Raw genomic sequence first — 15,933 nt, 5'->3', positions numbered from 1 at the left:
CTAGTGCATGCTTTTAGCATTATGTTTCCTCATCTTGTTCTGAAATAATATATATACTGCAAGGAACTATCTTATTTTGTAGTTTTCTGACTTCCATCAGGAAAATAGTTGTACCTTAAGCAAGGTTCTTGATCTGTTTTGAACTGTGTTTCTCTACAAATCTTTCTGAAGGTGTGGAAAAGAATGGCATGGAAATGAAATCTAGGACTCAAAACTTACTTCCTATGAACTACATACACACACACACAAACCATTCCACTAATTGGTATATGCAGTTTTAAAAGAAATAACAAAGTTAAAACGATAAGGCCTTATTCTTCCCTTTTAGCTGAATGTTTTGTGTAAAAAATTTAATTATATTTTTGAGCCAACACAATCATTTAAGAACTAGAGAACAGAGTTTCATTTGTAGCAAGACATTATTATAGTTCTCTTCCTTGCCTATTAGTTTTCTGTTTAATACAGAACTTTGTCATAAGTGATACAAGCCATGAATTTTAAGAAGGATTGAGAAAGAGTTTGTTGTGTGTGGCAAAAATCTCTGGCTTGTGTATTATGCTGATTTGGTACAAACTCATCATATGATCGTGACTCGGACCCCTAGGTCATGACCACTACTTTAGGGTAGTGCTGGTGTAGTCAGATTGAACCTGGACGCTTAAATCTCTGCTTTGACACTGAGTTGGAAGAGGTACTTTGTCTTTCTAATCTTCAGTTTCTCCATCTGTAAAATGGAAATGATGATACCCATTTTATAAGAACTTGAAGGGGATTAAATGAGATAATATATGTAATAAATGTTAGGCATTACCTCTTGCAGCCCTTACTTTCCAAGAGTAGTTCAGAGGTTAATTGGATGAGATTAGACTGATTAAAAATAAGAATAATAGAGAACTAGATTTGGTGGGAACAGTGGAAATTAGATTGGCCAATGCCCGCTCCAAGTAAACATCCTTGACTTTAGAGCCTCTGCTTGAATATTGTTGGTGAAGAGGTGTTCACCAGCTGCCAATGCAGTTGGCTCTATGATTAACTGTTTTAATTACTACTATATTTTCTATGTCACTCTGTGCATAAAATATTGACATGCTGCCTTAACACTAACATTGGAGAAGGAAATAACCCTATTGTGATACAAGGCTTGAGGACTTTACACTTGTGATGACTGTGGTCAACACGGCAAGAAAAATACAGCCACACCATAATGTCTAAATGAAATATTGCATGCCTGGGAGTGCATCCTTTGAAAAACAGATGGTTCTTTGTTGAAAACAAAATATGATTGTAGTGTTTGCAGGCAAGAAATCTTACACTGTCTAATTATAAGAATCAGACTGGTTGTAGCTTTTTGGAGAGCAAAACTTCAGATCAATAGAGAAATTCCTTACTTTTGACTTTATACAATTGAGAAAAATGAGATAAAGGTAAAATATCACTTTAATGAATACCACTATGATGCCCAGATCTCCATAATAAGACTATGTGCAGGTTCAGACACATGATCCATTGTTACTGTATTCTGTTGATCTGGCTTCAGTATATATTATGGCACCAAAGAATTGGCATAACTGATGCCATGTTCACCAGGCCCTGTCTGTTTGAGTTCATGTCCAAGAAAGGTTGCTTTGGCATTTATCATTGCACTGTAACCGGGCTTCAGTGCACTGGAACATTTCTTTAAACTTTGACAGACATGGGGAAAGAATGACTACCCTTTCTTTTGGAGAAAGCACAGAGATCAGATAGATTAGGAAAGTCATTGGGGAGAAAAGGGAAAATGGAGAAGGTTGAGTTAGTTACCTTCAGTGGATAAATGAAAATAAATATCCTCTATCTCGGTGACTCTAAACCGGGGCAATTTTGCCCAGGGGCATTTGGAAATGTCTAGAGATATTTTTGGTTGACACAACTCAGGGAGAGGTGCCGTTGACATTTAGTAGGTAGAGGCCAGGAATGCTGCTAAACATCCTAGAAAGCTTGGGACAGCCTCTCACAACAACTAATTATCCGGCCCCAAACAATGATAGTGCTGAGGTTGAGAACCTGCAATTTGAAAGTTGAATTACTTCCTCTATGTACATTTTATCAATAGATATATCTATATAAGTTGGACCTGTAATGAAGCAATTTTAAATTCTGTCAGGTTTATTCATATGGGATTCTTCTCAGATTCTGTAGTTTAAAAAATAGTTATTTTCTGAATATTACATGAAAATAAGATTTTCATCGTGATAAACCTATCCTGAACAAATAATGATGTCAAAATTGCCTTTCTCTAAATATAGCAGAAGAACAAAAATATACAGACACCAAGTCTGTAAATGCCTTAAGCCCATTTATATTCCTGGGGATTCTATGGATTGCTCTGGGCAGGAGCAGAAAAAGCCAATCAATGTGGGACACCAAGGGCATGGTAATTTCAGTTGTAAATATTGGAGCAGTAGTGAAGACAACTAAACCGAGTGCAAAATTAGAGAAATGGCTGGGAGCTGGAGCAAATCAGGCTAGCCTGGGGGAATCAAGTCTCGTGAGTTAAAAATAGGAAAGCCAGCTCAGGAAACAGAGCAAAAACGAAATCAACCATCCTCAGACCCTGGACTATTGACCACATAATACTCATGTTTAGTCAGTTATTACTGTGCAACCATAAGATCTCAGTGCCGTTCAACAATAAGTGCTTATTTTTCATGGGTCAGCGTGGTGGTGGGAGTTGGCCAATTTAGACTCAGTTGGATGGCTCTGCTTTGAGCTGCAGGCTTGGCTCCGGTTGGCTCCACTTATCTTTATTCTGGGGCAGACAGATACATAGAGGAATCTCTTTTTATGGCAACGACAGAGGCACAAGAAGACAATTGCACAAGCACTTTTCAAGCTCTTGCTGTTGGCATATCTACCAACAGCCCATTGGTCAAAGCAAGTTATATGGGCAAGCCCAAAGCTGAAAGACAGGGAAGAATACACCTGTGGAGGTAGAGAGGAGGATGATATTTCTAAACAGTAATGTAACCTACTACACCAACTATAATTGAGCCCACATTTTCTGAAGGAATATAACTTTTATGTATCCCCCTCAATATTATATTTTTAATTCTCAGAGAGAAAGGATAGTCCAGGTCATGAGCAATGCAGTTGGATTCCCAGGTTCTGAACATTATCCACTCTTCCTACCACTGAGGTGAGAAGCTAAGCATATCATGTTTTCTGCAGCCTCATCTCTACCATCTGCTAAATGTAGGTAACACTTGCTGTTGACCTACTGTTCCATGTCTTCTAAGAAACAAGATAAAAACTCAAACTTGCTAGGAAATCCTCAGTGGGGGGCAGTAACAAAGGACTCATCCTTATTTAATTGTTTAGCCTCAATCGTTTTTCTGCAGTTCCTTTAAAATTATTTAGAATATTTTCAGAATGGAGAAAAAATTTGTCCAGATAAGCATTTGATGATTTTCCTGGTCTCTCTCTCCAAGGGGTACCACTTTGACTTTGTTTAGCATTTTAGTAAATCCATTAACCTTTCACCCTAGACTTAGAAAATGGGTTTGATGGTTTAATTCTGTTCCCTGAGGAATCTATAACCACATCATAAGCTGTATTGTGTTAGACATTAATTGTAATGTATTTTCAGACCAAATTCAGAGTTGGGATAATGGAAGTATAGAAAATAGGTACTAGAGAAAGCCAAAGAAATTTGTCAGTCTTGGCTCTTGCTAATTTTGGCATACTTGTTGATGGAAATAGAATGTACTAGCAAATAGTATGTGCTAAAACAATAACTGAACTTTTGGAAATATTCACTTAAAATAAGCTTGTTCTCTTTCCTGTATGAGATTGCCACCTATATCCTTTATTTAATCTCTGACAAGTCTTTTAAGCACTCTTGCTTTCTCCAGCTGCTGCGATGTTCACAGTTTGGAATTAAAAGGAATATCTCTGAAGGAAGGATCTCAGTTACTGGAAAGAAGGGCTAGTTGTGAGAGTCAGTCTTTGCTTTTCTATTGCCTCGTTTTACTTCCTGAATCAATCCTGGAAAGAAGGAAATACGTTAATAGCCTCAGTAGTTTACTGTGAGGGGAGAAAAAAAGAGTTATACCTTGTTTCCTTTCCTCCCCACACAGGTGTTATTATTGCTAGGAATGGGCATCACTGGAGAACAACACATAGCTACCTTGTGCCTGACCTGCTATCTACCACCTGGATAGCATGCCCTACCTCCACACCTCCCGCCGCACGTTGCAGGCAAGGACAGTGCCTACCTTGTGCCTGACCTCATCTTCTGCCTGCTATGTGGCACCTGGACATCAGGCCTCAACCCAAGAGATTCAATCATTGTGGGGGTCCATGTCTTATCTGAGATTTCTAGTCCATTTGCTCTGCTACCAAACTGACCTTAAAGAAAGAAACTAAGCTCTTTAAACGGAAAGAGCATGTATAATTTCCTCTTGCTGCTATAACAAATTAACGTGACCCTGGTGGCTGAAAACAGCACAAATTTAGGGGCCAGCCAGGTGGTGCAGCAGTTAAGTTCATGTGCTCTGCTTTGGCAGCCCGGGGTTCACCAGCCCAGATTCCGACATGGACCCATGTACCGCTCACCAAACCATGCTGTGGCAGGCATCCCACACATAAAATAGCAGATGGGCACAGATGCTAGCTCAGGGCTAATCTTCCAAAAAAAAAACATGTAAATTTATTATCTCACGTTTCTGGAGGTCAGAAATGTGAAATGGGTTTTATGGACTAAAATCAAGGTTTGGCAAAGCTTCATTCCTCTTGGAGGTTCTAGAGGAGAGCTATCCCCTTGACTTCTCTAGCTTCTCAAGGCCACTATATTCCTTGGCTATGGCCCATTCCTCCATCTTCAAATCACCTCACTTCCAGCTTTGCTTCCATCATTACATCTCTTTTCTCCTTCTGATCCTTCTGTCTTCCTCTTACAAGGACCCTTGTAATTACATTGGACCATACCAGATAAACCAGGATAATCCCCCCATCTCACAATCCTTAATTTAATCTCATCTGGAAAGTCTCTTTTAACATTTAAGGTAGCATATCCCCAGGTTCTTGGGATTCTGACGTGGACATCTTTGGGCAGCCATTATTCAGCCTACCACAGAGCGTTAGATTAGGGGCTATTCATTCACGACAGTTCTATAATTGATTGATCTTAAGCAAGTCACTTAAATTCTCTGTGCCTCAGTTTCCAGACCTATAAAGGAAGGGACTTATGTCAATCACCTTTTAAAAACTTCCCAGGCCAAAATTTTTTTTTCTAGCTTACCGTGAATAACAGATAAAATAACACTAAATTGCCAGCATAATTTCAGAAGTGGTTATTTTTTTCTCGAGAATATTTTACTAATTTTAACTACCAGGTCTCTAATTTCAGGCAAGCATTTAAATGTTCCTTCTCATTTGACAAGAACAGTTTCTGCTTCCACTACATATAATTATTTTGTCCTTTCTTAATGACATTGTTCCTCGTTCTGATTCAATACTTCCTTTCCTCTCTAATGCGCCTCCTTATCCCTTCCTGCTCATACTGCTCCACCTCCTAATTCTCCTGCTTAAACAAAGCTTGTAAGACCCACTGAAATATGGGGGCTTTTAAGGAAGCTTATTTGAAATGAACACTCCATGGTTTTTTCCATTCACTTTTCCAAAAATGTAGAGGTAAAATATGAGCCCTCCATATTATTACTAGCCATTATCTATTTGCTTTTCACCCACGTCACCAAGGGGACATGAGTCATATAAAGACTTTTTTTATTTTTATTTTTCAAGTAATTAAAAAGGCATTGAATTAAAGCATGGATGGCAGTTGTTAAAATATAACATTAAAGAGATAGCATATTAGGTTATTATTAACACGTAAAAGATTTTCTTGAGGCTGGCCTGGTGGCGCAGTGGTTAAGTGTGCATATTCTGCTTTGGTGGCCCGGGGTTCGCCAGTTCGGATCCCGGGCGCGGATGTGGCACTACTTGGCACGCCATGCTGTGGTAGGTGTCCCACGTGTAAAGTGGAGGAAGATGGGCACGGATGTTAGCTCAGGACCAGTCTTCCTCAGCAAAAAGAGGAGGATTGGCAGCAGATGTTAGCTTAGGGCTAATCTTCCTCAAAAAAAGAAAAAAAAGATTTTCTCATAATGAGTCTATTAGATTACCCACTCTACTCTCCAGTACAGAGGGAAAAGGAAGAGAAAGCAAGCATATTTTAGGGGAAGCAGTTCATAAAATATTCAAACAAGCACAATCTGGGAAAAGACATCACAGTGGAAAAATCTAAGTGATGGCCTTAGAATCAGCAGAGGGCCTGACCACCAACAGGCTGGCTGTGGTCTCTGAACAAGCCTGCTTCATCACCCCATTTCGCTTACAGTTGTCAGGAATATCCACTGTCCCAGTTTCCTCTTAACGGTTTCCTGGGGAATACCTGTGAGGAAGGGCAGTCATTTAAGCTTCTGATTTTCCTACTTTAAACTTCAGGTGTGAACTCTATAATCTCTAAGGCCCCTTCCAGCCCTGAAGTAAATTTTTTAAAAAAAAATTATTGGGTTCTGGTCCAAGATGGTGACATATGAGGCTCCTGAACTCATCTCCTGCCATGGACATACCAAATCTACAGCTACAGATGGAGCAATACCCTCTGAAAGAAACCCGGAAACTAGCTGAGTGACTGCTACACATCAGACTAATGAGAAAATACCCACATGAAAATGGGTAGGAAAGGCTGAGACACCATCTTGCCATAAATCCGCCACTGGCACAATGACATACAATGGGGACAGAACTTACAACTCCCAGCTTCCTCCTGAGGAGCAAAGGATTTGGACCTAACATTTAGCACCCCAACTTTTATATATCCACCTGAGATATGGGCCCCCACACACCTAGCTCTGCTTGTGTTCATGTGACCCACAAAAGCATAGCAAAAAAAGAAACAGTTCTTAACAGGTTCACAGAGACTCACTGTGGCTATCTCCCCAGGGCTCAGTGCAGACGGAGCAGAGAGGAACACTCATCGCCCAGTCTTCCCTGAGACAGGTCTAATTGCATACTTTAAAATCTGCTGCCTGGGGATCTGGCTTCCAATCAGCTTGCATTTACGTGCTGACTGAGATCTTCTCCTTGGAACACTGACAGGTCTTGGCACACCATGAACTATTGGGAGTCACTAAGAACAAAGAAAGCAGCCTGAATAATCACAAAGGTTTGAGAGATAACCAAGAGCTCAGACCAGGCTGAATGACAAGGTTCATCTCCTACATGAGACTATTCCATCAAGGTAGGAGAGATGGCTATTTTATCTAATGCACAGAAACCAATGCAGACATTCAAGAAAATTCTGCATTCTGCATTCAAGGAAAATGAAGAAACAAAGGAAAGTATTCTAAACAAAAAAAAACAAGATAAAACTCCAGAAACGGGTCTTATTGAAATGGAGATGAGTGGTTTACCTGATAAAGAGTTCAAAACAATGGTTATAAAAGTTATCAATGAGGTCAGAAAAACAATGCATGAACAGAGTCAGAATTTCAATAAAGAGACAGAAAATATAAGAAAGTAACAACTAGAAATCACTGAGCTGAAGAACACAAAAACTGAACTAAAAAAATTCAATAGAAGGGTTCAACAGCAGACTGGATTAAGAAGAAAGATTCAACAAACTCGAAGACAGTGCAGTGGAATTTATCCAATCAGGGCAGCAAAAAAAAAAAAGGAATTAAAAAAAGTGAAGATAGCTTAAGAGATTTATGGGACAGGATAAAAAGATCAATATTCACATTCACATTGTAGGGGTCCTAGAAGAGAGAGAGAAAGGAGAAGAAAGCTTATTCAAAGAAATGATCGCTGAAAACTTCCCTAACCTGGGGAAACCCAGTTACAAGATCCAAGATCCAATTACAAGAAGAAAAGTAGAAAATTCACAAATATGTGGAGATTAAACAACATGTTACTGATGACCAATAGGTCAATGAAGAACTCAAAAGAGAAATTGAAAAATATCTTGAGACAAATGAAAATGGAATACAACGTACCAAAACTTATGGGATGCAGCAAGAGAAGTTCTAAGGGGGAAGTTCACAATGATAAATGCTTACATTAAAAAATAAGAAAAATCTCAAATAAACAACCTACCTCTATACCTCAAGAAAGTAGAAAAAGAGAAAACTAAGCCCAAGGATAGCAAAAGGAAGAAAATAACCAAGATCAGAGCATAAATAAATGATGTAGAGACTAAATAGACAATAGAAAAGATCAATGAAACTGAGCTATTTTTTTGAAGAGATAAATGAAATAGACAAACCTTTAGCAGGACTCACCAAGAAAAAAAGGAGAGAGGAGTTGAATAAATAAAATTAGAAGTGAAGTAGAAGATATTACAACTGATACTACAGAAATCCAAAGGATCGTAAGAGACTACTATGAAAAATTATATACCAACAAATTAGACAACCTAGAAGAAATGGATAAATTTCTAGAAACACACACCTTACCGAGACAGAATCATGAAACAGAAAATCTGAACAGACCATTTACTAGTAAGGAGATTAAATCAGTAATCAAAAACCTACAACAAACTAGAGTCCAGAACCAAATAGTTTCACTGGTTAATTCTACCAAATACTTAAAGATGAATTCATACCAATCCTTCTCAAACTTCTCAAAAAAAATTGAGGAAGAGGGGACACTTCCAAACTCATTTTGCAAGGCCAGTATTACCCTGATACCAAAACCAAAGATGCCACAAGAAAAAAAAATTATAGACCTATATCCCTGATGAACATAGAAGCAAAAACTTTCAACAAAATGTTAGCAAATCAAATTCAACAGTACATTAAAAGAATCACACACCATGATCAAATAGGATTTATTCCGGTATTGCAACAATGATTTAACACCCACAAATCAGTGCGATACACCACATTAACAAAATGAGGGATAAAAATCATATGATCATCTCAATAGATGGAAGAAAAGCACTTGACAAAATTCAACATCCATTCATAATAAAAACTCTCAACAAACTGTGTGTAGAGCAAAAGTACCTCAACATAATAAAGTATATATGTGACAAACCCACAGCTAACATCGTACTCAACTTTGAAAGGCTGAAAGCTTTTCCTCTAAGATCAGAAACAAGACTAGGAAGCCCACTCTCCTAACTTTTATTTAACATATTACTGGAAGTCCTAGCTAGAGCCATTAGGCAAGAAAAAGAAATAAAATCATCCAAATAGGAAAGGAAGAAGTAAGACCCTCTCTATTCGCAGATGATAAAATCTAAAGACTCTGCCAAAAAACTGTTAGAACTAATAAACTAGTACTAATAAATTCAGTAAGATTACAGGATATAAAATCAACCTACAAAAATCAGTTGCATTTCTATATGCTACAAATGACCTAACAGAAAGCAAAACTGAGAAAACAACCCCGTTTACAACTGCACCAGAAGGAATAAAATATCTAGGAATAAATTTACCCAAGGAAGTAAAAATCTGTACACTGAAAACTATAAGACTTTAATGAAAGAAACTGAAGAAGACACAAATAAATGGAAAGGTATTCTGTGCTCATGGATTGGAAGAATTGATCTTGTGAAAATGACCATACTGCTCAAAGCAATCTACAGACTCAATGTAATCCCTATCAAAATTCCAGTGGAGGGGCCAGCCCAATGGCATAGTGGTTAAGTTCACATGCTCTGCTTTGGCAGCCTGGAGTTTGCAGGTTTGGATCCTGGGTATGGACCTACACACAACTCATCAAGCCATGCTGTGGCATGGTGGAATCCCACACACAAATCAGAGGAACACTGGCACAGGTGTTAGCTCCATGACGATCTTCCTTAAGCAAAAAGAGGAAGATTGGCAATAGATGTTAGCTGTTAGCTCAGGGCCAATCTTCCTCACTGAAAAAAAAAAAATTTCCAATAGTATTTTTCACAGCAATAGAACGAACAACTCTAAAATTTGTATGGAACAGCTAAAGATCTGAATAGCCAGAGCAGTCTTGAGAAAGAAGAACAAAGCTGGAGGCAGGATGAGTTTTGATTTCAAACTATATTACAAAACTATAGCAATCAAAACAGTTTGGTATTGGCATAAAACAGACACATAGATCAATGGAACAGAAGAGACAGTCCAGAAATAAACCCATACACATATGGTCAATTAATTTACAACAAAGCCAAGAATATATTATGGGGAAAGATAGTCTCTATAATGAATGGTGCTGGGAAAACTGGACAGCCATGTGCAAAAGAATGAAACCAGACTCCTATCTTATACCATAAACAAAAATCAGCTCAAAATTGATTAGACCTGAATGTAAGACCTTAAACTGTAAAACTCCTAGAAGAAAACACAGAGGACAAGCTGTTTGACATTGGTCTTGGCAATAAATTTTTTGGATTTGATACCAAAAGTAAAGGCAATAAAAGCAAAATAAAAAATGGGACTACATCAAACTAAAAAGCTTCTGCATAGCAAAGAAAACCATCAACAAAAGGAAAAGGCAATTTATGGAGTGGGAGAAAATATTTGCAAACTACATATCTTATAAAAGGTTTATATTCAAAATATATAAAGAACTCATATAACTCAATAGCAAAACCCCAAACAAGCCAATTACAAAATGGCCAGAGGAACTGAATAAACATTTTCCCAAGGAAGACACATAAATGGTCAACAAGTACGTGAAAAGTTGCTCTGCATCACTAATAATCAGGGAAACGCAAATCAAAGCCACAGTGAGCTGTCACCTCACACCTGTTAGAATGGCTCTCATCAAAAAAACAAGAGATAACAAGGGTTAGGGAGGATGTGGAGAAAAGGGAACCCTTGTCCACTGTTGGAAGAATGTAAATTGGTACAGCCACTGTGGAAAACAATATGAAGGTTGCTCAAAAAATTAAAAGTAGAGCTACAATACGATCCAACAATTCCACTTCTGCATCTATATCGAAAGGAAATGAAAATAGGATATAGGACATTGAAGATAGCTGCACTCCTGTGTTCATTGCAGCATTATTTACAATAGCCAAGATATGGAAACAATCTAAGAGCCCTTTCAACTGATGACTGGATAAGAAGATGTGGGATATATACCCAATGGAATACTATTCAGCCATAAAAAATAAGGAAATCCTGCATTTGCAACAACTTGGATGAACCTTGAGGGCATTATGGTAAGTGGAATAAGCCAGACAGAGAAAGACAGGTATGATAAGTCAAACTTACAGAAATAAAGAGTCGAAGGCTGGTTTCCAGCGGCTGGGCTTGGGGGTGGAAATAGGGAGAGGTTGGTGAAAGGCTAGAAACTTTCAGCTATAAGATAAATAAAGTCTGAGAATCTGACATAAAACATGGTGACAATAGTTGATAACACTGTATTGCATAATTGAAATTTGATAAGAGACTAGAACTTGAATGTTCCCACCAAAAAAATTTAAAAAGATAAGTGTGTGAGGTGATGGGTGTGTTAGTTAACTTAATGGGGGGAATCATTTCACGATGAATGTGTATATCAAATCACCGCATGTACATTTTAAATATCTTACAATTTTGTATGTCGGTTATTTCTCAATAAAGCTGAAATAAGAAAAATCATTGAGCTTATAAGAATAATTTGAATATTTACATATTTACTATTTTGGCTTCAAAGTGGCAGTTTCCTGGCTAAGTCATAGTGACCGTCCATCAAAAGGTACTACTTGGTAGGCCAGTATGTCTGGATCAGTTACATGCCCCCCATCCTTCCTTTAGGAGAGTCTCTTCTCCTTACAAATCCTTATTGAAGGTGATTTTCATCGGCTGCTTGAAAATTTTGCTATCATGAACATGTTAACCCAGAATGTATCATCTGGACTCTGAACCAGGAAAAATCCAGGCTATGTTTACTGTTGTGACTCAATATGGCTGTCCTGTTCAACTCTTACGCAAGAAGAGTGGTGAGAGTATTGGTTGTAAACATCAAGAATTTATGGTTCAATAACATTCTAAATGTAAGCTAAAACGGTAGAGCAAAAAGGCATACATATTTCAGCTGCTATTTCTTCAGAAATGTGCCTTTCTCTGAGGAGAGGAATCTCTGTGGCCACTCAGAGACTGAAGTGTCGGAACCTCATTGTCCAACTGCAAGCGACTCACGCACGGACTTCCTTTTGAGGAGAAACTCAAGCAATTCTCCAGCATGAGGAAACTATTCCCACAGCGCTGTCAAGATGCTCCTTCACAGCGATAATGTCCACACTAAGTTTTTCAAGGAAATTATAATTTTATGGAGAGATTAAGAGAAAAATTTCTCTCCAGAAAATCCTGAAGAACTTGACAGAACTTCTGTAGCCAATTAATTCTAAAATGTAGTTGCCATCAGGTTCATTGTTTTCTCTTGACTACATTACGACCAATAGTTTCAAATGAGTCCCATTTTTCACCACGCGAATTACAGAAGCCTTCAGAATGCCAATAGTAGCATGCTGGGATTAATTATTGACTCAGAAGGGAGAATGTCAACTACTGAATCATCAGCACAGCTCTTGCCACACCTGTGGTTTTCTCTGGGTGACTTCCATCCAAGTGTTGACAAAACTTGACCTTGGACAGTTGCTATATTTGTTGGGACTATGGCCAAAGGTGCTTATGTGCCAGTAGGACAGGCTCCAAGTTCATTAACCAGGTTATTCTGCTCCACATACGGCAAGAAGCGTACTTTTGAGTTTTCACATTAATGCTGATTGAAGTCTTTGAGACAAAAAGCCTCTCATTATTTTAATCCCATGCAGTGCCCTGGACTTTTTCCTGGTGTAAACCTCCCTGCTTAGCTAAGTCAGAAGACCAAGGTCCAGTGATGGGCCACCTAAGAGGATAAGCATGCTCATTTACTATACAGGCCCACAACCGGAATACTGCATTCTATCTTCTGAATGATCCTAGCAGCAATTCGAGCCAGGGGGGTGTGTTGTTTTCCAGTTGAACGAACCGGGAGCCAAAAGGACAGGAGTTCTGACCGCAGCCGTGCTCCTGACTTGTCTGGAGATGGGACACTTAAACTCCCGATTCTTCTTGACCATAAAATCATTAAGTAACTGACCTTGAAGGTTATCGTGAGGAATGATGACATTTTAAGGAGGCTCATCTTTTGGGGAAAAGGTGTTTTTTAGTGGTCTCACAGGCATCAATGCTTCAACAAGGGGTGGTAAATAGAGTAAAATAATAGTAACAAAAGAGGCATTACAGAAAAAGACTGAATAATGCTGTCTAGCTTGTTGAAACCTTTTCTTGCTGCTATTATCTATAATTTCTAGGTCAATTATGCTAATGTCAACCCAGGGCCTAACTGAGTTAAGGAAAGAATACAGGAAGATTTGTATTGACACGATGTCAAGAGAAGAGTGGCATGGAGTGTGGAAGTGCCTCATTGTGCCTCCGTTTGGATCTAATAGCCTGATTTGGTGCAAGCTTCTAATAGAGCCTGATGGCGCGTCACATCCCTGTGGAGCAAAACTTGAATCTTGCTGGATCACAAATCCCAGAGAAATCAGTCTCACACAACGTAAAGTTGATGCCAAACTTTTAACCATTAATCCTCGAGAAAGCAGCATTGAAAGAGTCTAGAAAATCAGTCAACAATATTTATAAAGTGTTTTCTGTGTACTAGTTCTGGGTTAGGCTCTTTAGGCTTAATCATAAGTTATTGTCAGATCATAAAGCAAATTCAATAAAATGAACAGAAACTTTCTAATATAAAAAATGAAGGGTCTTAATTTTAAAAATTAATATATGAATAAATTATCCTGCCCCTTTTTTCCTCTAGGAAGTCTTTGCAACCCAGGAAAGAAAATTTACTCCCAAATTCCCTCCCTCCCCACCTCCTTCCCCCGCCCTCCCCGCAGGGTACAATGATGGCATATAGTCTTAAACTCAGGTACCTGGGTCTGTCTCCCGAGGCAGGCTCCCCAGTACAATAAATCTCCCTCCACATAGAAAACTGTCTGGATATAGCACAGAATTGTTCCCCAGGAACTGGAAGGGTGATCCTGGGAACAGGGCAACTTGGTCATTCCTTTTGGAATAGTTCTGTTCTCCTCTCTATGGGGCCCAGCATCAGTGGAACTTTGTCTGCTCATGCGTAAGTTTTGGTTGAAACTTGTGTAACCTGGGCCCGGGAAAGCTTTCCTTGATGTGTCAGCAGCATGTTGATTCAGTTTTGGTGTGTAGTGTAGTAGGTGCATTCCTAACTGGAATTTCTAAGCACGGCCTCTGTGTCCAGAGCGAACACTCACTGACCAGTCTTGGGATGCTGTCGGTGGGGAAATCGCCCTTTGCTCACACTTCTTCACTTTAACAGGTAGAGCTGAGCAACAGTTGGGTGGCCAATTCCTAACATCCCTCAGCCACAACCACTTAGGTGTTCCAGCCTCTTCCTCTCCTCATTCCCTAGTACTCACTGACTGGCTACTGAGTAGGTGTATTTGGATGAAGTCTAAGTTCCATCCTCTGACATCTCTCTGGATTCTCCAGACCTCCACGAGTGTTCTTTAGCTTCTTCACTATTAGTCGTAGATTTTCTTCTTGGAAGCAATTTACCATGAAATGTCCGTTTCCCACCCAAGCAAAGCAAAAAGATGTGCACTAGTACAAAATAGTAAAAGTTCTTGAAGTAGAAAAGGAACAGTATAGAACAATTAATTGTAAGAATAAGACTGGTCTAGAATCATATATTACAACTTCAAATATAAGGAGAGAGGAGCAGGGTAGGGGAAAAAAGGTAATGCATACTGATCAATAGAAAATTTTATTCTTGGAATTGATATTGCAAAGAATTTGGTTAAATACGTTCTTAAAAGTTTTAAAGTAGCCAATGACATGATATAGAATTAGACCAAAAAAGTAATATAAAAGCTACTGGTTATAATTATCAATTTAAAACTTAAATGACCCTATGAAAGGAGATTTTCAGATTGAGCCAACTAACTTAAGCTATCGTGTTTACAGGTAGAATTTTGGGAGTAAATAGACCTAAGACAAAACTATTCATTTAGAACAAAAGCACAAGATGTGTAAGAACGTAGCAGACAAATACGAACACGAAACCAAATCAGCACTAAAATGGCCAGAGGGTCTTTTTGATTTGCTGTAGAATATAATTGATTTACTAATTCAAACATTTATTAAGTGCACGCTATGTGCCGTCTACTCTTCTAGATGCTGAGGATACAGTGGTGAAGCAGATGGATGAGTGTGTAGAGGAAAATAAACCAGGGCTAGGGGACAGAGAGCGACGGGAGGCTGGGGTGGCGATGAGGATGTGATAACTGTAATAATTAATTTTCCTAAAATATAAAAAGACAACCACTGATAGAAATATAAGGGGAAATAGACATAGGTACGGTCCTTCTGCATCTCTTTAATATATTTCACTCACTTTTTGACAGATCAAACACGCAGGTAAGAAAACGGATATAGAGAGTTTTAATAATGGGCAATTATGAGATTCAAGGAGGCAAGAGTATCATTTTATGCTAAGAATATGGCTGTTTACTTTGATGATGCAAGAAAGCAATAGCAAAGATTTATTAGATATAGTAAAAGAGTTCATTAAGATGGTTGATTATAAAATAAATATACCAAATCATTTATTTTTCTATTTACCTGTAATGATAAGTTTGAAAACAAAATGGGGAAAAAAATCTCAATTGCAATAGCAAACAATATTATAAATCATCTTGGCATAAATCTAACCAAATACAAGGGCTTATATTAATAGAATTACATATTTCTTTCCTTAAAGACATAAAAGAAGACCAAACAAATGAAGATATATCCCTTAATCCTGGATGAGAAGCCTCAAAATTTTATAGATTGTCAATTACAACAAATTATTGGTATAAATTTCATGCTAATCCAGTTAAAATATGGCTAATTCTTAAAT

The sequence above is a fragment of the Equus asinus genome, chromosome 12 (assembly GCF_041296235.1).
Source record: "Equus asinus isolate D_3611 breed Donkey chromosome 12, EquAss-T2T_v2, whole genome shotgun sequence".
NCBI lineage: Eukaryota > Metazoa > Chordata > Mammalia > Perissodactyla > Equidae > Equus > Equus asinus.
The sequence above is the reverse complement of the archived record's forward strand: the minus strand, read 5'-3'. Positions refer to the sequence as shown.